The sequence below is a fragment of the Saccopteryx bilineata genome, chromosome 4 (assembly GCF_036850765.1).
Source record: "Saccopteryx bilineata isolate mSacBil1 chromosome 4, mSacBil1_pri_phased_curated, whole genome shotgun sequence".
NCBI classification, from domain to species: Eukaryota; Metazoa; Chordata; class Mammalia; order Chiroptera; family Emballonuridae; genus Saccopteryx; species Saccopteryx bilineata.
Genome location: NC_089493.1, coordinates 131,967,672 through 131,984,981, shown reverse-complemented (window position 1 = coordinate 131,984,981; position 17,310 = coordinate 131,967,672). Strand labels below are relative to the sequence as shown.

At 39.5% G+C, this 17,310-nt stretch overlaps 1 protein-coding gene across 7 annotated transcripts in view; it reads left to right on the top strand.

The window, feature by feature from the left end:
- Nucleotides 1-17,310, top strand: part of HMG20A (high mobility group 20A) — a 106,263-nt gene that overhangs the window by 13,817 nt on the left and 75,136 nt on the right. For 3 of the 7 annotated variants that reach the window (XM_066278310.1, XM_066278309.1, XM_066278307.1), the window contains exon 1: nucleotides 15,418-15,438. The exons of the other annotated variants lie outside the window; for them this stretch is intronic. The gene's annotated coding sequence lies outside the window, so the exon portion shown is untranslated. Of the gene's footprint in view, nucleotides 1-15,417; nucleotides 15,439-17,310 lie in introns of those variants that run through there. 7 annotated transcript variants of the gene reach the window in all.

Genomic DNA, 17,310 nt, shown 5'->3' with positions numbered 1-17,310 from the left:
TTAACTTTTTATTGGAGAGGCTGAAGCACAAAGGCAGAAAGAGGAAGGTCTCTCTTTCAGCCCACATTTTCAGGCCCTATTTTTCCCTGGATGAGCAAGTGCCTACTGCCCCAAAATCTAAGTTAGGAGCAAAGTAGAGGGAGGAAGGAAGTGGTAGGAAATCAGCTGCCCTTGATGTATAAAATGAGATTCATTTGATGGTAGAAGGAGCAGACAGATGGCCCAAAGTAACTTTTAAAATAATAAATTCAAGTCTAACATGATAACAAGGTTAATAAGATACTCAAGGTATAGCAAGCATTAGCAAAAGAAGAGAGATTGCTTCTTTTTTATTCAAGTATAGTATACTCATTAAACAAATTTAAGATCAGGAATATAAAACAAGAGACGCTATGCTCTTTCACTGACTTTTAGTCAGATAAAATATAATCCCAACACATACGTATATACAATGGATAAGGCAACAAAGGGCCAAAATTACATGCCAAGTAAGTGACACAGAGGATGTTAGAATATAGGCCTCCTGCTTTCAAGTACATTTTACTAAATTGAATTAAGTGAAAACAACAATATATATGCTTGTTTTGTAATTTTGTATACAATTTTTATAATTGATTATGGTCTCCTTGAAGGAAATCATTTCTCTCTGTATCTTTAAGACAGCAATAACAAAGATCCAAACACCACACTGCAAAATGTTTGGTGATAGGTTAGAGTAGACCAGGGGTCGGAAACATCTGGCTCACAGACAAATCTTTAATAAAAAAAAAATGTTAAAAATATAAAACATTCTCATGTATTACAATCCATTCATTTCCTACTGCTCACGTTCATGGTTGCGGGTGGCTGGAGCCAATCACAGCTGTCCTCCTGTACAACACCAAATTTTTATTGGATAATGCCTAATGTACACAGGTCTGTGTATGGCTCTAACGCAGCGGTTCTCAACCTGTGGGTCGCGACCCCAGCGGGGTCACCTAAAGCCATCGGAAAATAAATAATGCATATCAGGTATTTACATTCTGAATCATAACTGTAGCAAAATTACAGTTATGAAGTAGCCACCAAAATTATTTTTTGGTTTGGGGTCACCGCAACATGAGGAACTGTATTGTGGGGTCACGGCATTAGAAAGGTTGAGAACCACTGCTCTAACGGAATTACATTTTAAAATATGTGGCATTCATGGCTCTCTCAGCCAAAAAGGTTCCCGACCCCTGGAATAAATTAATAAGTGATACTGAAGATCAAATTGAACCCTGCTATATCAGTCTGTCTATAAATTGACCTAACTAATGCTTCTGTATCCAGGATTGCTTTGAGGGGGGTGGGAGACTCAGAGCTTTTGAAAACAATCATAGAAACGTTATTTTTGAAAGACTGTGCTGTCTGTGTATGTATATTTGTATTTAAGCATTTGCCTTCTCAAAAAAAAGCCAGTCCTCTTTTTTTCCATCCCTGTTCCTTTAAGTAAAACTAATACTCCTCTTTCACAAGAAATAGTATCTAGATGCTCCCCTTTTTTCTTATTTAGCCTCAAAAAAATCTTCCTTCTGTTTCACATCATCATACTTCCTTCTTTCCTATACCCCATGGCTTTAATTTTTCTATTCTCTTGACACAAACCTTTTATTTTTGATGCTGCTAATATCACAATTACTATAACTCTTTGGAGAAACAATAATAGCTGTTGTATCAACAATAATAAAATGTTCATAGTCTTTTTAAAATTTTTTACTGATTTTAGAGAGCAAGAGAAACATTGATTTGTTTTTGTTTGTTTTTTGTTTTGTTTTTTTTTGAAGGAGTAGAAGTAGTTTATTTATTTATTTATTTAAAAAAATTTTTTTTTGAAGGAGTAGAAGTAGTTTATTTATTTTTTTTTTAATTTTTTTTTTTTTTTCATTTTAGAGAGGAGAGAGAAAGGGAGAGAGAGAGACAGACAGGGAGAGAGATTGGAGAGAGAGACAGAGAGAGAAGGGGGGGAGGAGCTGGAAGCATCAACTCCCATATGTGCCTTGACCAGGCAAGCCCCGGGTTTCGAACCGGCAGCCTCAGCATTTCGCTTTATCCACTGCGCCACCACAGGTCAGGCAACATTGATTTGTTGTTGGACATATTTATGCATTCATTGGTTGGTTCTTGTGTGTGCCGTGATGAGGGTTCAAACCCACAACCTTGGCATACTGGGATGACTAACCAACTGAGCTACCCAGCCAGAACAAAATTTTCAATCTTGAACCAGTAATTCCACTGATAGGATTTTATTCTGAGCAAATACTTTAAGTAAATAGTTAAAAACACAAAAATGTTGACTGCCCTGATATATATGTATTGTATTTTAAAAAATGGAACTACCTGACCGTTAGTAGCGCAGTGGATAAAGCATCAACCTACAATGCTAAAGTTGCCTGTTTGAAACCCTGGGCTTGCTCAGTCAGGACACATACAGCTACTATGAGTTGATGCTTCCTGCTTCTCTGCCTCCTCTCTCTTTCTCCTCTCTCTAAAATCAATAAATAAAATCTTTTTTAAAAAACGGGACCTTGTAAATCTCCAGCAATAAAATAATGTTTTAGCAGAGGATTACCTGTCCATTCAGTAAACCATTAGATATTCATTTTTCACAATAGCTTCTTTTAAAACACATTATAAGAACGATTTTTCAGGCCCTGGCTGGATTGCTCAGTGGATAGAGTGTCATCCTAGTGCACTAAGGTCTCAGATTTGATCCCCAGTCGGAGCATATACAAGAAATAATCAGTGAGTACACAACTAAATGGAACAATAAATTGATTCTTCTCTCTCCCTTGCTTTCTCTCCCTCCCCTTTCTCTCTTTCCCTTCCCCTCTCAAATCAATGGAAAAACTAAAAATAATAATAGCATCTTCCTTATAAGCAACCATCTTGCATCCCACACTCAACTTTGTCACTAACATTATATGATCCTGAAGATTTCTTTAAAAAAAAAAGAATGATGTTTTCAAAAATGAAAAGGAGAAAAATTAGAAGAAAGCTAAATACAAAAACTGATATGACCAGTGTATGTTTCTGAAGCACTTGTATATCTTGTATAAGAATAGCTGACATTTATTGAGCACTTATGGGTGTCAGGCACAATACTAAAGCAGTATTATAGAAATAGTATTGATAGTACTCAAATTCTAGCTTCACCACTTAACTTACTGTTCCGTGATCTTTAACAGAAAATAGGAGATAATAACTTTACCACTAAGTTATTAAATCCATATGAAGTGTGTGACACTTGGTAAGCCCTCATTTTTTTTATTACTAGACATTTTATAGACATATCTCTTAATTTTCACATCTTCACAACTTTATGAGATAGTGTTATTTTCATTTTACTTAAAATTGAAACTCAGAATGTTTAAATACCTAGGTTAAGTTGCTTGCCAAAATCACACAGCTAATATGCATAGAGTTTTGATTGAGAACTGAAGCTATGACTTCCACTCCTGTCTCTGAGGAAATAGCTTGCTGCAGACTTAAGCTTTTGCTGAGAAAAACATGAAGAGGCAGATTTTGTAAAAGAAAAGGAAAGAATAGTGGAAGCTTCAGAGACCTACTGAGGCAGCCAGCACCATCTGAAAAACCAAAGTCATGGGACTCAGGGAATTTCAAACAAGCTGATTACTTTTCTTTTTTCTTTTCTTTTCTTTTCTTTTCTTTTCCTTTCCTTTTCTTTTTTGAGAGAGACAGGAACATCGAGCTACTCCAACCAGCAGCCTGAATGATGCCTCCATGCTGTGGGAGGGAACTCCAACCAACTGAGCTATCCAGCCAGGGCTTAATTTTTTTTTTTAATTGATAGAGGAAGAGAGAGAGAGTGGAGGGGGAAGAGAAGCATTAATTTATGGTTCCACTCAGTCATGCATTCATTGGTTGCTTCTCATGTGTGCCCTGACCAGGGATCAAATTTGCAACCTTGTCATTTCAGGATGATGCTCTTAACCAAATGAGCTAAACTGGCCAGAGCCATTTCCTATACTTCTCTTTTCCCTCTAGGAATTTGCTTAATACATACTACAGGATGAGAAACTATGAAACTTAGCCGAGGGTCTGCTAAAAACAGAAAACAGTAGTCTCATGGGGCAGGGTATACAAAAATCGAGTTTAGGAATTTTCAGGTGGCCAGAAGAGTCAATATCTTAGAAGATAAGGGAGGCACCAAGAAATGATTTTTTAACTTACTTTGCCATTAAGGGATTTGCTGCACAGACTCGAAAGCAGAATGAATTTTTTTATCCATCTCATAATGTTAAGAACCAAAAATTAAAATTCAGGTCCCTCCAAGGACCTGTAGAAACCTCCAACTCTTTTATTTTTTTTTTTTTTTTTTTTTATTGATTTTTTAGAGAGAGAGGAGTGAAAGAGAGAGAGAGAAGGGGGAGGAGCAGGAAGCATCAACTCCCATATGTGCCTTGACCAGGCAAGCCCAGGGTTTCGAACCAGCGACCTCAGTGTTCCAGGTCGACGCTTTATCCCACTGCGCCACCACAGGTCAGGCCAACCTCCAACTCTTAAGTAGGGTTCCCATGTGGACTGTGCCCTTAAGTAGGGGCAAACTAGGAATAGAGAGCCTTATAAAAATTGCCACTTAGCTTCAAACCACCTCAACTGAAGTAAGAGAATCTCTCCTGCTTTTGCATTTCAGAGAAGAGGCTGATTTCTCTGGAGGAAGTAATATCAGTTAAAGCTTCTACAATACTTTGTACACAGGATTCACCATGCTAGCAGAATTTACCAGACATGCAAGAAGTAAAAGATCAATAGAAAACATAGACAATAGGCCCTGCCCGGTTGGCTCAGTGGTAGAGCATCAGCCCAGCATGTCAAGTCCTGGGTTCAATTCCCAGCCCGTGCACACAGGAGAGGCACCCATCTGCTTCTCCACCTTTCTCCCTCTCCCTTTTCTCTCTGTCTCTCTCTCTTTCTCTCTCTCTCTTCCCCTCCCACAGCCAAGGCTCCATTAGAGCAAAGTTGGCCAGGTGCTGAGGATGGCTCCATGGCCTCCACCTCAGGCACTAGAAAGGCTCTGGTTGCAATGGAACAACACCTCAGATGGGCAGAGCATCGCCCCCTAATGGGCATGCCGGGTGGATCCCTGTCGGCACATGCAGGAGTCTGTCTCTGCCTCTTTGCTTCTCACTTCAGAAAAATACAAAAAAAAAAAAAAAAAAAGAAAATGTAGACAATAGAAACAGATAAAGAAATGATCTAGTATTGGAGTGACAGATACAGACTATAATTAATATGTTTAAGAAAATAGATGCTGCCTGACCAGGTGATGGCACAATGGAGAGATTGTCAGGCTGAGACACTGAAGACCCAGGTTCAAAACCCCAAGGTTGCTGGCTTGAGCATGGGCTCACCAGCTTGAGCGTAGGGTCACCTTCTTGAGCTTGGGATCATAGACATGACCCCCATGATCACTGGCTTGAGCAATGGGTCACTGGCTGGGCTGGAGCCCCCAGGTCAAGGCACATATGAGAAAACAATCAATGAACAACTAAGGTGTCGCAACAAAGAATTGATGCTTCTCATCTCTTTCCCTCCTGTCTGTCCTTGTCTGTCCCTCTCACTTTCTGCTTCTTTATGTTCATAGTTATAGAACTGGTAAGAGAAATGATTTTTAAAGCTTCACTTATTTACTGATATTTGCAAATTTACCAGACTTTTATAGCTATTCACAGGTCAGGGTTTTGTTGTTGTTGTTTTTACAGACAGAGAAAGGGATAGATAGGGACAGACAGACAGGAATGGAGAGAAATGAGAAGCATCAATCATCAGTTTTTTGTTTTGGCACCTTAGTTTTTCATTGATTGCTTTCTCATATGTGCCTTGACCAGGGGACTACAGCAGACCGAGTAACCCCTTGCTGAAAGCAGCGACCTTGGGTCCAAGCTGGTGAACTTTTGCTCAAACCAGATGAGCCCGCACTCAAGCTGGCGACCTTGGGGTCTCGAACCTGGGTCCTCTACATCCCAATCCGACACTCTATCCACTGCGCCACTGCCTGGTCAGGCCAGGTCAGGATTTTTAAAGTGTAAATCACTGACTCTAGAACTAGTGAAAGAATAGGAGGAATTTTTATTATTGATTTATTTTAGAGAAAGAAAAAGCACATAAATCTATTGTTCCACTTATTTATGCATCATTAGTTGATTGTTGTATGTACCTTGACCAGGTATTTAACCTTCAGCTTTGGCGTATCGAACAATGCTCTGATCACCTGAGCCACCTGACCAAGACAAGAATAATAGGAATCCTTTTTTTTTTTTTTTTTTTTCATTTTTCTGAAGCTGGAAACAGGGAGAGACAGTCAGACAGACTCCCGCATGCGCCCGACCGGGATCCACCCGGCACGCCCACCAGGGGCGGTACTCTGCCCCCCAGGGGGCGATGCTCTGCCCATCCTGGGCGTCGCCATATTGCGACCAGAGCCACTCTAGCGCCTGAGGCAGAGGCCACAGAGCCATGCCCAGCGCCCGGGCCATCTCTGCTCCAATGGAGCCTTGGCTGCGGGAGGGGAAGAGAGAGACAGAGAGGAAAGCGCGGCGGAGGGGTGGAGAAGCAAATGTGCGCTTCTCCTGTGTGCCCTGGCCGGGAATCGAACCCGGGTCCTCCGCACGCTAGGCCGACGCTCTACCGCTGAGCCAACCGGCCAGGGCTATAATAGGAATCTTGAAGTTCTTTCTATAATACTATAGTAATATACAAATATGGCACATTATTATTATGGGGGGGAATTTTTGTTCAAGGACCTCTACAATATGTAGAAACGCTCTTCTCAAGCTAATTGCAAATTATGGACTATATTAAATAAACATAATGGAGTGGTTTTATATTTACTTCTAAAAAGGGAGAAAAGAACAGCTTTATTTTGCCAGAAAGACTGCGAGCTGCTAGCCATTTATTTCCTAGCAAAGCAGCCTACTTCAAATTCTAACTGGCAGATTTCTTCTCTCTGGTGTTTAATTAAAATGTTTCTCTAGCAATACATGCTACTGATGATAGTGTATAGATTCGTTTATTGTACGAAGAAAGGCTTTGATCAACTTATGTTTGTAGCTCTCAGCCTTTACTAATTATGCGCCTTCTCCCACTTGTTTGGCGGTTTTGTCTGAAGCAGTAGCATTGATAGAGAATAGATGTATTGTTTACAATTTTTCCATGCCTGTGTCACCATTGGTACTTTTATTTCTTTCTGCAGAGAGTTTAATGTTTACTTAAATAAAATCTTATCACACTAGAAATTATAACTCATTTCTTTGTAGTTTAGTGACTGTCGTGGAATAAATAATCCTGGTGCACAGGATTAGAATTAATCTCTGTATCACCTGTCTTAGAGTGCTGCCCTATAGATGGATATTGCTTCTCAAGGGAGCTAGGCAAAAGACTAAGGGGTCAGTTGCTATAATTGCGTCTTTGCTGTTAAAAAATAGTAAATGCCAACCCTGGCCAGTTGTCTCAGTGGTAGATTGTTGGCCCGGTGTGTGGATATCGCAGGTTCGATTCCTGATCAAGGCACACAGGAGAAGCAGCCATCTTCTCCACCCCTCCAACCTCTCTCTCCTTGTCTCTTTGTCTCTCTCCCCCCCCCCCACCTTCCTTTTTTTCCCCTCCCCCTCCTGCAGCCTTGGTTGACTGGCTCAATTGAGTTGGCCTAATGAACTAAGGATGACTCCATGGACTCCATCTCTGGCGCTAACAAAAAATGGCTCTGGTTGCAATGGAGCAACAGCCCCAGATGGGCAGAGGATCACTCCCTAGTGGGCTTGCCGGGTGGATCCCGGTTGGGTACATGTAGGAGTCTGTCTCTCTGCCTCCCTTCCTCTCACTTAAAAAAAAAATGCCTTGCCAATACTAAAATAGCAATTATTTTTATATATTAAGGACATTATCCTGTTAGTTAACAATTGGTCATCATCCAATAGGAATTCAAACATTTGAAATTCAGAACACTATTTTTCAAATAGAATAAGTGGATTTAAGTTCAGTAGTGCATCACTTTATGAATGTATTAGAAAGCAGAGTATACTATAATGATTATGAGACCATTTTTCCTTTTTCCTTCTAAGTACTTTAATTGTTAACTAAATGGTCTCTCCCCCCCCCAAAAAAAAACTATGCCCTCGTGGAGGTTAGAGAAGTCATGTATTTAAGTTGGTGTGTTCAACTTTTAGTGGGACTTCATGTTTATTGTTTCAGTACTTAGTAAATACAGTGTGTCCGTAAAGTCATGGTGCACTTTCGACCTCGAAAGGTCACAGGAAAGCAACAAGAGACAATAGAAATGTGAAATCTGCACCAAATAAAAGGAAAACTCCCAGTTTCATACCTATTCAGTGCAGTTCTATGTGGGCTCACATACAGATTTTTTTAGGGCTCCTTAGGAAGCTATCCTATATAGCCTCTACAGACTTATCACTGACTGATGACCTACCAGAACGGGGTTTCTCCATCAAACTGCCGGTTTCCTTCAACTGCTTATCCCACCGAGTAATGTTATTCCTATGTGTGGCGCTTCGTTATAAACGCGCCAATATTCATGTTGCACTTTGGTCACGGATTCGAATTTAGCGAGCCACAGGACACACTGAACTTTCCTCTGTACCGCCCACTTCTTGACTGGCATGGCCATGGGCTGCTCCGCTGTATACACGGTGTTATGTCATCATCTGCATATGTGCACATGCTGCCATATCATCCTACAGAAACTGGGAGGGTTTTCCTTTTATTTGGTGCAGATTTCACATTTCTATAGTCTTTTGTTGCTTTCCTGTGACTGGTCAAAAGTGTACCATGACTTTACAGACACACTATATACATGATAAAAAATAAATTGTAGCTGCAGTTCTGAACTAACCTTACTATGACCTGTCATAGTCTGCTTTGCACTCTTCTCTCTTTGTGAGCCTGGAAGGAAGATTGATTTTTAACTGGCATCAGTTGGTTTAACAGCTTCTCCTACCTTCCTTGGTAATGCATGTATTATAATACTGACTGGTTTTGGAGTTGTCCTGGCCAGGTAGCTTAGCATTATCCTAATATGCCACGGAGTTGATCCCCAGTCAGAACACATACAAGAAACAACTAAATGAATGCATAAATAAGTAGAACAACAAATTGAAGTTTCTCTTTCTCTCTCTCCTTTCTCTCTCCAATCAATAAATACAAAAGAAATTATAACACAAATAGATGAGATTTCTGGTAATAGAGTTTAAGTGCCAAGTATTAGATGAATAAAAAGGGAGGGACAGTAGCTTCAGAGCAGTTGAAAGAGGTTTGATGTCAAATACTAAACTCAGTCCTATATCCTCCCATACTTAGTTTCCTACTTAGTCAGTGTGTCACTGCATGATGCAGCAGGCTCTACCTAAAGTTACTGAGGTAACATTACCTCACTCTCTTCAGGCATCTTTCTAGGCCAGCTTCATAAAACTGTCCATTCCATGACACTTTTTGTCTTGGAGAGCACAATTGTGCAAGAATTTCTCTCTCAGATTATAATAAAGCATTATTAGTAGTAAATTTTTCTTCTCGTTTTTACTTTATATTCTGCCTAAGAACTTCCCTGAGTCATAAGATGAATATATTTTTGTATAATTTATATTACAAATAATCTTATCTGTAGATACTCTTATTCTTTTTTTAGTGAGACAGACTCTCTTTTATGTGCCCTAACCTGGATCCACCTGGCAACACCCATCTGGGGCTGATGCTCCGAATCAACCAAGCCATCCTCAGCATTGGGGCTGATGCTGGAACCAATCGAGCCACTGGTTGCAAGAGGGAAATGGGTGGTGGGAGGGGGAGAGAAGCAGATGGTCGCTTCTCCTGTGTGCCCTGATTGGGGATCGAACCTGGGACATCTGCACGCTAGGGTGACACTCTTTCCACTGAGCAAGCCTGCCAAGGCCATGTAGATAATCTTGAGTCTGTCTTGATTATTATTCTAGTCTGTGCAATAAAGGACAAAACAGGAAGAATATGAGATTCAGCAGTAAGAGGACAGTCATCAATATGAAAAGATACTAAAGGCAAACTGTGTTTGGCTTTTTAAACAGAAGGCGTAAGGACTGCTAAAGCATACATTATCCTGAGTGTGAGAAAAATCTCATTCTGGTTTTATATTATCTCCTAAACTTTCACTTAAAATACACAATTCCATGAATTCTTCATTGGCTCTTTGAGGTTAGGGAAATGCTTTTATGTTTGTTCATGAAGTCCATTGTAATTTATTACTTTAGGCATCACCTGTGCTTTCCATGTTCCCATCCTTCTTGTACTGTGCAAGGCAAAAGAATCACCACTGTATGGCCAGTAGTCACGTCCGTCGTGGCCATTCACATGCATGTTCACATTGGATTCAGTCAGATAGTAAAGAAACTGGAACCAAAAAATGGTGAGCCATGCCTTTATTCAAGACTTGTACCAGCCAACGAGCAAACAAACACACACAGGGCTCACAAAACCACTGACATTGTCCAGTTTCATAACTGAGAGAATCTTCTCCGGTTTCTCCTAGAATCAAAGGCCTCACCAGTCCCAAAGCCCCTCACCTCTGGTTCCCCATCTGTACTCACTCTGTCAGCATGGCTTCTTTTTCTGCAAAACTGACTTCTCAGTCTTTTCCTAGCATCTTGGCTTTTTCTTTAGCACTCTGTCTTCTTCTGCTCTCACTCTGTAAACATGGCTTCCTTCTCCTTCCTCCCTCTCCTTCTCTCCTTTTAAAACCTTTTTGGCAGGAAAACCTCTCCTCCAGCAAAATTAGCATAGCAGTGGCCCTTCCCAAGCAGGAAGGTAATTAGCAATTTCACAGATCACATACCTGGCGCTGCCCTACGCCATTTTTTAACACTAAAAGTAAGCAAATAAAAAATACAGATTTTTACAAACTCATTTGCCCAACAACCACTGATTTGCTTTCTTTCTGAAATACACTTCTCATTTTCCTGGTCTGAACATTTAATGCTGAGCATTCTCCAAATCCTGGTGAGTTATATGTCTTTCATGAGGTGCACTGATATTCTAATGTGTTGACCATTGAGGGATATCTCTCCCTGCTCACATAAGGATCTAGGTGTGGCCAACTGCATACTGTAAATATTGACATTTAAAATTTATATTTTGAAGAAAAATCTACAAGTTGGTGATCTCAGGTTGAAGCATAACTTTAGAGTACTTTAACTGACGGAGAAAGACTCAACACAGGTATAGAGAAAGGCAAATGAAGATGTAGATTAATAAAATATAGAGTTCTAGAATCTTTAGAGCCCAAAGGAATCATGTGGGAAACAGGCTGCAGAGACAGTTTTGATTTTGGGGGGACAGAGGTGTGGGGGACTGGCAGTAAGCTGACAGGGTCCTTGCTGCCCCCCCCCCCCACTTGCTTAAGTTGCTAAAGGCTAAGTAAGCTCTTCCCCACAACTTCTGATTATTTAAGTTGGTAAAGGCAATTTACGTGCCCTTCCCCACACCTCCATGTTACTATGATGCTGATGTTTTCTACTCATCCTATCCCTCATGCCTCAAAGAGACTGGAAACAGTTTTCTTTTTATTCTTTGTTTTGTGAAGTTAAGGTGTTATGCATGATGGGGGGGTTTCTGCACATGGGAGAATTCTTAGTTTGCCTCAGAAATGTGACTTTGTAGCTGAGCTCTCTTTGTTTTGCAAATAGTTTGCTCTCTGCTCTATAAATAAAGCATTTTGGGGACGGAGACTCACTCTTGCAAGCCATCAACTTGGCAATGAGGCCTCCTGATCCCGTCTTTTTTCTTTCTGTTTATTTTCTAATCCTCCAATCCTCCACCGTTCCCACTCGAGACCTGCAAAATTACGAGTCATGCTGGTTTGCAACAGAATCACAGCAGCCGTCAGACAAGTCTTGCTATAACTGAGGGGATAATATTTAGAAAAGGGAACAGACTTGTTCTATTTGTCCCCAAAAGGGTAGAATCAGAACCTAAGGACAGCAGCTCCTTGGGGATAGGATTAGGGTTTATTATAAAGATACACCTTGTAATGGTCAGAGCTACTCAGAAATGGGAGTAGATGTCCCTAAAAGAGACATTCAGGTTAGGGGTCGAGACTTGGATGTGTAGATGGACCTGGTGACCTAAACCAGTGCTCTTCCTTTCAAGTTTTTAAAACTGATATATATGGTAAAAAAAAAAAAACACAAATATTAAATTTACAAGGCAATGAATTATATATATGTAAATATACATGTAAACGTGAATATTTCCAGCACTTAAGGGGGCTCTGTGCAGACAGTACCCTCTCTCTTTCATCTTAGATAACCACTATTCTGGTTTCTGTCACCAAAGAGTAGTTTTACCTGCACTTCAGCATCACACAAGCGGATTCATGGAATACTTATTCTCACAGATCTGGTTGCTTTTGTTCACCGTTATGTGTATAAGGTTCATCCGTGTTGCATGTACAAGTAGTTCAGGCTAAGTAGTATTTCAGTGTTAGCATTGTAGGAGTATATCATATGTATCTATGCCACTGTTGGTGGCCTCATGGGTTGGTTCTACCTTGAGGCTGCTACTAATAAGGTTGCTGTGAACATTCTTGTACATGTCTTTTGTTGGACATCTATCTCCACTCATTCCTCTTGGATGTATTTACTAGGAATAGAATTTCTGGTTCATAGGATAGGTTTATTGTAGCAGTTGTTACCAGGGGATTTTCCAGAGTTATTTCCAAAGCACAGTTAAATTTCTGCTAGCAACATAAGAAAATTTCAGTTCCTCGCCATCCTTAGCAACACTGTATTATCAATTGTTTCTATTTTTAACCAATCTGATAAATGTTGTATTTCTTTTTCTGGGGGTATTGATCATTTGTATAGTCTCTTTTGTGAAGTTGTTGTTTTCTTATTAGCCTTTTTTAAAAAATGAGTTGTCTAGCCTTACCTGTGGTGGCACAGTGGATGGAGCATCAACATGGAATGCTGAGGTCCCCAGTTAGGGTCAAGGCACATACAAGAAGCAATTACTACAGGTTGATACTTCCCACTCCTCCCACCTTCCCCTTTCTCCTCCTTCTCTCTAAAATCAAGAAATGAAATCTTTATTAAAATGGGTTGTTTATCTTACTGATTTGTAGGAATTCTTTATATATTCTGAATTTGAGTCTTTAGGGGATATGTGTATTACAAATATAATTTCCCCATCTTTAGCTTACTTTTTCACTCTTTTAACATGGTCTTTAAAGAACAGACATTCTTAATTTTAGTAATTTTCAATTTATAATTTTTCCCTTTTGTGGTTGGAGCTTTTTGTTTCCTTTTCAGGAAGTCTTTCCATAGTCCCCTGGTCGGCAAACTACGGCTCACAAGCCACATGCAGCTATTTGGCGCCTTGAGTGTGGCTCTTCCACAAAATACCACATGCAGACGCTACCTCAGTAAGGAATATACCTACCTTTATAGTTTAAGTTTAAAAAATTAAGCTCTCAAAAGAAATTTCAATCATTGTACTGTTGATATTTGGCTCTGTTGACTACTGAGTTTGCTGACCACTGGCCTAGCACAAGATCATAAAGACATGTAGGCCAGTTTTTAAATTGTGATTCTTAATTAGATAATAAACTTTCATTAGTTTATACACATTAAAAAATAAGTAAATGAATAGAATTGTACTATTTTCTCCATAACTTCTTTTTTATTGATATTTATTTATTGTGTTTACATAGATTTAGTGTCACCCTGAAGGCATCCCTCCTCCCCCCGTATTCCCCTCAATATCTCACTTACCCCCCTCCACACATCGCCCTCCCCCCTTCCCTTCAGGTTTATCCCATCCTATCATCCCCTTTTCCTCTGTTCTATTTTCCTCTGGTACCTTTGATCCCTCCCCTGTCTCAGTTCCGTTCCTCAGTTCACATTGTTCATTGGACTCCTCAAATGAGTGATGTCATATGATATTGTTCCTTCTCTGCCTGGCTTATTTCACTTAACATAATAGTTTCCAGATCCATCCATGTTGTCGTAAAAGATAAGATTTCCTTCTTTTTCGTGGCCCCATAGTATTCCATTGTATATATGTACCACTGCTTTTTAATCCACTCGTCCTCTCATGGACACTTGGGCTGTTTCCAGATCTTCGCTATTGTGAACAATGCTTCCATAAACAGGGTTGCATTTCTTCTTTTGAATCAGTGATGTGGTGTTCTTGGGATATATTCCTAAAAGTGGGATGGCTAAGTCAAAAGGCAGTTCCATTTTTAATTTTTTGAGGAATCTCCATACCATTTTCCACGGTGGCTAAACCAGTCTGCAGGAGGGTTCCCTTTTCTCCACATCCTTGCCAGCACTTATTCTGTATTATTTTGTTAATGAGCGCCATTCTGACTGATGTGAGGTTGATATCTCATTGTGGTTTTAATTTGCATTTCTCTAATGATTAGTGCTGTTGAACATTTTTTCATCTGTCTATTGTCCATCTGTATGTCCTCTTTGGAGAACTGTCTATTTATTTCTTTTGCCCATGTTTTGATTAGATTGTTTATCTTCCTGGTGGTGAGTTTACAAGTGCTTTATAAATTTTGGTTATTAATCACTTATCAGACCTATTGTCGAATATATTCTCCTATTGTGTGGTTTATGTTTTTATTCTGTTCACATTGTCCTTAGCTGTGCAAAAGCTTTTTAGTTTGATATAATCCCATTTGTTTATCCTGTCTTTTATTTCACTTGCCTGTGGAGATAAATCAGCAAATATATTGCTGTGAAAGATGTCAGAGAGCTTACTGCCTATGTTTTCTTCTAAAATGCTTATGATTTCATGACTTACATTTAAGTCTTTTATCCATTTTGAGTTTATTTTTGTGAATGGTGTAAGTTGGTGGTCTAGTTTCACTTTTTTGCAGGTAGCTGTCCAATTTTCCCATCACCATTTGTTAAAGAGCACACCATTGTATGCTCTTAACCTCCTTTGTTAAATATCAGTTGTCCATAGAGCTGTGGGTTTATTTCTGGGTTCTCAGTTCTGTTCCATTGATCTATATGCCTGTTCTTATGCCAGAACCAAACTGTTTTGAGAACAGTGGCCTTGTAGTATAACTTGATAGCAGGAAGTGTGATGCCTCCCACTTTATTCTTCTTTTTCAAGATTGCTGAGGCTATTTGTGTTCTTTTTCAGTTCCGTATAAATTTTTGGAATATGTGTTCTATATCTTTGAAGTATGTCATTGGTATTTTAATTGATATTACATTGAATTTTTTTAAAGATTTTATTTATTCATTTTGAAGACAAGAGAGAGAGAGAGAGAAAGAGAGAGAGAGAAAGAGGGAGGAGCAGGAAGCATCAATTCCCATATGTGTCTTGACCAAGCAAGCCCGGGGTTTCGAACCAACTACCTCAGCATTCCAGGTCAATGCTTTATCCACGGCGCCACCACAGGTCAGGCTACATTGAATTTATATATTGCTTTGGGTAATATAGACATTTTAATGATGTTTATTCTTCTTATTCATGAACATGGTACATGCTTCCATTTGTTTGTATCTTCCTTGATCCTTGATTTCCTTTATCAATGTTTTATAATTTTCTCAGTACAAGTCTTTAATCTCCTTGGTTAAATTTATTCCTAGGTACTTTATTTTTTTGTTGCAATAGTAAAGGTGATTGTTTTCTTAATTTCTCTTTTAGGTTAAAGAAAGTTGTTTGATTATGCAAATGAGATGCAACACCAACTTTTATTTCATTGGTGAAAATGCACTAAACAAAAGGCTGAAAGTACTGGAGTATCTGCATGTTCCTTGATCCCCTAATTTTTGTGAGCAGTGTAATTGAGCCAAGAGATGAAAGAAATACTTAGGTATATATATCACAGGAAAATTAAAAACTTAGAAGTTATATACATTTTTACATTTAGTATCATAGGCACAATGTCTTTAAATGTCTGTTGGACAAAAAAATTAGTCAGTTATAAGAAACAGTGGAGGTCCAAATTCAAGAACTTTATTGTGAATTTGATCATTATAATAATTCAAAGGCCAACAGAAGAGAATAAGACATTTTGTTAATTAGAAATATAATTAGTAAATGTTCTCATATTGGTAGGATGAGGGAACTGATAAGACACTAGATCAGCGATGGGCAATCTTTTGAGCTTGGTGTGTCAAAATTTGCCAAAAAACCGAGCATAACTCGGGTGGTGTGTCACTTCGAGAAAAAAACCCATAATTTCATGATATTTATAGTTTAAATAATAAAAATGTATAATTGTAATATATAACTGTATTTAATAAACCAAAAACTAATTATGTAACTTACCTGCTTAGTGACTTCTTTGTTCATCTGTCATTCAATTTCTTTTGTTGGTCTTGATATTATTTAACTTGTGTGGGGTGCTGTGAACTAAGTTAAGTGAGGGGGAAGGGGAATTCTTTAACTAACCTGCCTATCAATGGCTGTTTTGTTGCTGAATTTCATTGGCTAAATCTGCAATTGAAGGTTGGTATTTTGTACACTTCAAGCCCAAGCAAGTGCTACTAACTTCTTCTGTCAATCTGTTTCTTTTGTTGGTTTTAATATTATTTAATGCTGAGAATAAGGTCTCACAAAAGTACGCAGAGGGAAAAATTATGAGTAAAACCATTGCTATATTTTTCAGGGTGCCAAAAGTGTCTGGTAATCGGTTCCAGGCACTCCAGATTTTCTGTTCGTAGTGGCACTCCTCTGGATTCTCCAAGTGATACCTTTTCAGATTCTGAAGCCTTGACCTCAAGTCAACAAACACCTGAGCCCAGATGCTGTCTTGAAATTCTGCCAGTTGCATCTTATGTAAATTAAGGTGGCTGCCGCTATTTCTAATGGCAGGAAACGGCACCCATAGCACAGGCCTTCCCCTCTCTCAGCCTCCCCCTCACAATATGTCAGTAATGATGGTCAATTAGAAATCCACGACACCCCAGAACAGTAGATTGGATGATGGTTGCTGTGGTTATGTGGTTGCTGGTAATGGCGATCACAGGGCCCCCAGAGATGCGTCCGCCATGGCATTCTGCTGCTCCCTACTCAGCTGGCCGGAAATGAGGTCAAAGATCTCCTAACGGCCTAACCAGAAGTCCAAGAACTAGATGCTCTATGCCAGAGTTCTGTTGTTTTGGCCTACAGACCTCCAGCACAGAGTGTTTACACTACAGCAAATGTTTTATCCTCGGCTACTGCATCTGGCCGTGCAGGAGCCAAGGATGAAAGGTCCTTCTTGGCATGTGGCCCCATACTTCTCTGGTATGCAGACACATGCGGCTGCATGTCATCGAAAAT